At 34.9% G+C, this 7,499-nt stretch overlaps 1 protein-coding gene across 2 annotated transcripts in view; it reads left to right on the top strand.

Annotated features, from left to right (window-relative positions):
* The first annotated feature begins 454 nt into the window (after positions 1 to 454).
* Positions 455 to 7,499, top strand: part of LOC134529962 (uncharacterized) — a 137,913-nt gene continuing 130,868 nt past the window's right edge. Inside the window, exon 1 of one of the 2 annotated variants that reach the window (XM_063364503.1) lies at positions 455 to 531. The gene's annotated coding sequence lies outside the window, so the exon portion shown is untranslated. The remainder of the gene's footprint in view (positions 532 to 7,499) is intronic. The other variant, XM_063364504.1, reaches the window with a different exon arrangement.

The raw sequence follows: 7,499 nt of genomic DNA, 5'->3' as shown, positions 1-7,499 counted from the left end.
CGGCCAGCCGAGAATGGTGCGGAGGCCGTGGTTGTAGCCGGAGTAGGCGGGCCTCTTGCAGTACTCGGATGTGTAGGCCCAGACGACAGCACCATAGAACAGGATGGGCAGAATGAACGTCTCACACAGGCGGATCCTGACTTCCTGCGCCAGGGGACAAGCTGGAGCCAACAGCGGGCGCACCGCCCTGAGGGCAGCTCGGGCTTTAGCGGCCACGGTGATGATGTGGTGCGTCCACAGGAGCGTGGAGTCCAGGGACCCCCAGGTAATTGACCCTGGGCTGCCACTCGAGCGGATGTCCAAGACGGGCGGGCGGGAAAGCTGCGTTCAGCAATAAAAGACCGCGGTGACATAGAAGACGGTGCTGGGCTCGCGAGCGTGTCAGTCGCCGCGCCGCTCCAGATGCGCTGCACGGCCGGCTGCGCGCGCACCTCGGCCCGGCTTGCCCCGCCGACAAACGACAAGCGACAGTTGACAGTCGACAGTCGCAGCGCGACGGCCATGTCGTTGCCACTGCCAGCTGCTTCGAAGGTGAGCACTGCCAGGGACGACGTAACGAGGGTGGTTTCCAAATTATTTCGCTTCAAATATTTCATGTGTTTGCACATTCTTTTAAATAATGTTCTAATATAACCACATTTAATTGTTTATAAAAGGCATTTTCTAGTGAACAAGTCATAATTTTTTTTTAATTTAAAGGAAAATTGTTAAAACCATTAAATCATGTCGTATAAATTTTTGGATTGTCGTTCGTCCTTGAAACTCTTTATTTGTAGTTGTATATTATTTAAAATTCAGCTAAATTTTTATTGATTTAATGAATGATATACTAAATATAAAGAGTTTTAAATCAAAGGCTACATGAAAACTGATAATCCAAAATGTATACCACATGATTTTATTAATTCAGTACATGATAGGACTAACATAAAATTTTTCCTTTAAGATTATGAAAAAAAAAACACATTGCAAATGGACTTGTTTAGTAAAAACATGTGAGCGAGGCATTCAGTATTCGCCAGTGATGTATAAACATCTAACCTCGGTAACAAGCAAAATCATGTGTTCTCACGTTCATGTTGAAAATAAACATATAATACGTAACTCAAACCCGAAATTTAACATGAATTCTTAAAAATAATGCCGAGCGTGATAAATAAACTGATCAATAACATATACGCTTTTAAAATACCTACCGAAATTTCTGGAAGCGAATCGCACACATACTATCTGCGCTCGCCGCTAGAATTCGTTGCCTGAGTCGTAAACGTTGCTTGCCACCATTAAACGCAGATAGCAGCTAGGGATGAGCGAAATTGGTATTTTTCAATACCAGCTATGGCAGTTATGTTTATGATTGAATAAATGGTTATTTAGATGTTTAATGTTATCAATATTTGGCATGAAGGTCTGTTTTTGATAATATAATATTCATTTTGCAAATAGCGACTAAAAATTCATTACAGCGTTTTTTCATTCAAAATAAAATATTTTGTCGTGGCTGCAGATGTAATTATATATAATTTAATCCAAGCACCTTAATTATTTGCATAATTACAAAGAAATTTCTACTGACTGAACGAATGACACATTTTATATAATTTAACTCATATTCTGCTTAATTTGGACGTGCATACGCCTTAGCCTAATGACACACACATGAAAAAACCTTAAATTGTTAGTCAGTTAAAACAACAATTAAGAAATAATGAGTAACTGTCACTTTCTGATAGTTATTAAATAACTGAGAATTGGTGAAAATGTCGATAGAGAGCAGATAATTGTTTTTGTCGATCGCGAGCACAGATTTGTTTAAGTCGATCGTGAGCATTTAGGTAACTCTGTTGTAAAACGTTACTTTGAAGATTTGCTATTACTTGAACTTATAAACTGCTCAATTACTTGGAGAATTTAAACATGTCAACTTCTAAACGATTTGTTTTATAACCGAGAACTGTGTGAAAGAAAGGCACGGTATGGATAGTTTCGTTCAGAAAATAGTTGTTGCTGTTTGAGAATCAATACTATCGCTAGCAAGAATTGGTCTTTCGGTAATTAAATGCATGTATCGCGATACCTAGCTGAATTGGGCGATGTGTGCTAACGCAAGTTGAAAATTAGATTATCTTTCTTTGTTAACCTGTTATCAGAGACTCAGCAGTGTAACGAAACGGTTAGTGTTTCATAACCGTTGTGTATACCGATCATTGTAACGTCAGTTCATCTCTAATAGCAGCACGAAACAACTGGAAATTTCAAACTATTAGAAACGGCTCCGATAAAACCTCGACTTTGTTCCTGATATTCGACAAGGAATTTTATTAAAATACTACCCATATTGTTAAAATTTACTCAGCAGTTTAATACTATAAAGTTTCTGCACTCACTAGAAGTAATAATTATATGGCATTAATAAAATATCAAACTGAAACATTTTAAAACACATATAATAACACTAAGTAAATACTTCCTACAAACAAACTTTTACATTATTGAGCTGATTCAGTATTTTAATTTAAAAATATTATATTATAACGTTATTTTAACAATTTAAAAAAAAATCCCAGTGATAAGATTTGAACTACGCCTCTTGAAGTAAATAAGCGCGCGCTCTACCACTGTGCTTTAAGCCAATTGGGACTTTAGAAAGAGTGCATGCATTATAGTCATTAAAATGCCAGTTTTCTGAGGTATTTTAAAACTCGAGATTACTTTTTACTATGACTATTTTAGTTTTCAAAATATATTCCAGTGTAGTTTCGTAATCATAAAGTTTAATTTGGCACATCAAAACGTTAGGTATGTACCCTAATGTTTACGAATGTGACTATATACTGGTTTATGTTGCTACACGTGGATCCGCCATCTTTGTGTCACATTTCCGTTCATTGATTTCTGTTCCATTTTTCTAAATTACTCAAACCAAATGCCGTATACTGAGGGCTAAGCTGTTTACACAGCATAAACTTTTTAGTAAAAAATAAAATTTGGTTATATTACGAATTTATATAAAATCATGTGTCAAAACATGAAGTATTAGAATAAAAATAATTTAGGATACTATCCTGTTTAGACTCTGTCACACTGTAAAATTTTCTTTCCCAAATATATTTAACAGCAAATTTTCAGATGTAATACCTACTGGACGAAATATAGCTTCCAGTTTTCTCCATAAAATAAAGTTGTACAGATAATTTCAAATATGTTTTGAATCCTGTCACATTATAGAATATTATTATTGCACTGGGCCAACTGAAACTTTTCATAACCTACCTTAACTTAAAATTAAAATAATTATTTACACTGCTGAATGGAAATTTTGAATTTGTAACGATTATATGCATTTAAAACAATATTGTAAATTTAAATATTGTCAAAACTCGTTGCATAGAAACATTAATTGTCTGCATTCTTTAAACCATTATTGACACATCATTCGTGTTTTACAGTTAAGTTAGTTAACATAGGACATTAATATTAACAACATAATACCTTTATAGCCTCTTTAATATCCCATGTGTTCTTTGCCTTCTTAAAGCCCAGTCTGCCCCCACCTAAGAGCCACCCATCCCCTGATATTGACTTGAAGTTGACAGTTTTGTTTTGACAGTTTAAATGACTTTGATAATTTTTTTGTGACAAACTTAGTTGATACAAATTTACTTCCATTCCTTACGTGGGAATCGCCACGGAGGTTGGCTGCCACCGACCCACCATATTGGACAAACTGGAAACACACAAATACATTATTATTAAACTGCACAAAATGCCTTTCGTCTAAAGCATGATTCAAAACGGGGCACGAATCCACAGTCGAGTTTATGGTAATATTCTGAGCCGGGCTGGAGGCTGTTAAAGTTGCAAAAACTTAACAAATATTCACCCTGGAAAACAATTGTGTTCGAGACAAGTTAAGTAATATCATTTAATAACAGATAATTAAATTCCTTGTGTTTATTTTATTTTTGTGAATTTTAAAAAGCTATAATATTTAGCTTTACGTGGTTTAAAAGCCTGTACTGAATTGACTTTTTCTGACAAATTTGTTACTTTTATTATTATTATTACTTGTATCTGGTTCCGCAAACATTTCTACAGCACTCTTGAATTGAGTAAGTGAAAACGATTTAAGTGAAATTTTACTACAAACCATGAAAACTGCATCACAAAAATTACTGAAAAGCCAACTTAATCACCAAGTGTCATTTGATTTCCTCTAATGAAGTCAAATCTAATTCAGCAGACATAATTGAATGATTAAAATGATTGATGTAGAAAAGTACACTTTGCATATCTCGGGAACTGCTCGGTGGACAAGGCCGCGACTTATCCAGGGCGTTCTCGGGAAAACATTGTCTGCCAACAAAAATAAAAGATGTTATGTAAATTATTGAAGTAAAAATATTATTTTAAAAATCCGAATTTTCGTGATATCGGTCATAAGATATTATTTTTAGAAGAACTTTTTAGTACTAAGTTTTTGGATAATTTACTCAATCTATATTTATATAACAAATTGACTCGAGTCAGTGACAGTTGAGGAACTACATATAATAAAAATAAACAGTACATAAACATTAGGTTTTGGCAGAAAATAATTACCTTGACGTAACGTTTTGTTAGTATGCAAATTTCATCGTCTCAATAAAATAGTTGCGTTCATAATCTTTCATGGTTTATGAGATATATCGCCAACACGAAAGCAAAATAAACTACTCTGAGAAGTCAGGTATCATTGGCGGTATAGGTAGGGCTTCAGGGAGAGACTCAAGGCTACAAAAGCCTTAGGAAATACTTAAGGTTAGCCAGCAGCTGGAATCGAAGCCAGACTCTCCGATTAAGTGTCCCGTAGTAAGTAGATTAAAATAGCATAAACTGGAGAAATGTAATCATTCTCAGAAATATAAAATATCTATAATATCTATAATATATACAAATTGCATTGTATTCAAAAGTACTTATTCATTTAGATGTGATTTACTAATAATACTAAAAGAGGCAGCGATTTACAAAATGGAAATAAATATAAGCCTTTTGAGTTTTCGATTGAGTTCTAACACTGGAAGTTATTTATTTTCTTAGTAAACTTTACCGCGATATTTATATAACAAGAACAATAGTAACAGAGATTGACTAACTTAGTTTGCTAAGTGATGTTATTAACTGTAAGGGAAATGAAAAAATGGCATACTTGACCTCAGGCATCATTCTCTGTACTCAATTGCTAACATAAATCTAAACAATTCAAAACAATCAACAATCAACAATTGGAAAACTATCTTTTTTCATTTTACTTACCCACTGAAATTTAAATACTTTTGACATACATATGAAATTGCTGTTATATAATTAAATCTTAATCCATTAATTTATTATATTTACATTTTACTGTATGACCCATAGAGGAAGTGATAGCGCATTTTCTCTGTTAGCCAAAATTCACAATCTAGATGTCAATTAACAGTCTCCAGTCCAACGATAGCACAATAAGGGCATATTAAATTAGTTTTTCAAACTAATTTGTATTTTTATACCAAACGTGCATGCTATTGGGTAAATATAAAAAGTCTACCATGGGCGAAAGATAAGGGTTTTAAAAAACATTTCAGCACTCTAAAACTTATTGGCCCCAGAATGTATAAATGTATACGAGTCATGATGATTTTCAGACCATCGAGTCTTGCCTAGCCACGTAAGTTTAACGTATTCTGCGCTCACTGCACATACATCCTACAGAATGGAGAAAACCTCATGCGTGTAGATAGGAATAGAGTTCTGGGACAGGCGCAGGAACCTAAACCACCTCGAAAGTCCTCATTATGACCTTTATTTTCCCTATTTCTTGGGGAAAATTTACAGTTTATTCCCCAAATATTTCGAAGCCATGATAATTCCTTAAAGTGGCTTAATTATCCTCCCCCCAGTCAGAGAAGTCATCGCCGCCATCTTGTTTTGGTCTGCTAGTGTCTGCTATCTTGTTTACGTCTGCTGGTGGCTGCCATCTTATTTTCGTCTGCTAATGACCTCTGTATTTTATTCAAAAGTCATGGTCATCCATTAAATTTCCAACCACACTCGAGGATGATTAAATTTCATAATTCAATTCGTAAACATACACCTTTAACCACTCGGCTCTCGGACCAGTTGGAGAATAAATAAATAAGGTATATATGCTTTCAAAGTATAGGTATCTTTAGTAATAGCGAAGTTTCGCAGGGAGCACTATGTTTAAATTTTTTGCCAGAGGGCGCCATCTTTAATTCCAGCACAGGCTACCAGATAGCACCACTGTCGGCCATCTTTAATTCATAATGTTGCTACCAGAGCACACCAAATTCATGTGTCAAAAATTAGTTGACAGATAGTGTCACTGTCTGCCATCTTTAGTTCATGGTGTTGCACCAGAGCGCCACTGTCGGCCATCTTTAATTTATAATGTTGTTACCAAAGCTTGCCAAATTCAAATTTCAAAAATGAATTGACAAATAGCGTCACTGTCGACTAATTTTAATTCATGGTATTGCTGCCAGAGGGCACTACACTCGACAATATCTAATTCATGGTCATTTTACCAGATAGCACCATCTTTGAGTTTGGATTTTCCAGTTCAAACCAAAATGGTGCAAAATTATTTTAAAAAAACAACTACACCATAGAATTTATAATTCAAAATTTTCCCCAACAAAGGTAATTAAATAAAATATTTGAAAAAATTCAGATTTTTTATTAAATTACCTACACTATATATTGGATTAACTAATCGATTCATGCCCTTGGTTCAATCGATGATTAGACATATGTCAGTAAAGTTCAGGGAGATTGCATTACATAAATATAATAATTTTACAAACATTATTTATTACTTTTTAAATTTAAGCACACTTATGAAAACTGAGCAGATAAATATTCATTTACGCCCTTAGTGGATTTGACCAAATATTTTTTTTTTGGGTCGGTTCATTGAAGTCAGTGTGCAGCCGGATCCATTCACGTACTCTTTTTCTTCCTTGCAGAGTTTATGTATACTATGTTTAACAGACCACCTCACTTGATCTGAATTGTAAATTATAGCCATCATCATCTTGGAAGCATGCTTGCTCTCTTGGTCTTGAAATGGCTCAGATTTAACCATATACACAATCCAACCATAAGTTATATTTTATTGATCTGTGTGTTGCTAACCGTATCCATAAGCTGATTATGTTTAGCTCAATATCACCAAGAAAAGTGCAGATTTATTTTGATTCACTTAAGGTATTTGGGTAGTAGTAGTCTTAACATTCCATGAAATGCAGATTTCGCCAAGAATAATTCATTATCATTTACCTGTAATACACCGAGCACAGTCTTAGGTTTAGAGTCATGACCAGGAGTCACTACGACTGGTTGCTGAACATCTGTTTCTGTGCTTTTACGCATACGAGTCTACAACCTAAACCGAGGAATCGAAATATCCGCAGGTAGTTCCACAGCAGGCACACGAACTTCACCTTTACAGT

The sequence above is a fragment of the Bacillus rossius genome, chromosome 2, assembly GCF_032445375.1.
Source record: "Bacillus rossius redtenbacheri isolate Brsri chromosome 2, Brsri_v3, whole genome shotgun sequence".
NCBI lineage: Eukaryota > Metazoa > Arthropoda > Insecta > Phasmatodea > Bacillidae > Bacillus > Bacillus rossius.
Note: the sequence above shows the minus strand (reverse complement) of the source record. Positions and strands in the feature narration are given on the sequence as shown.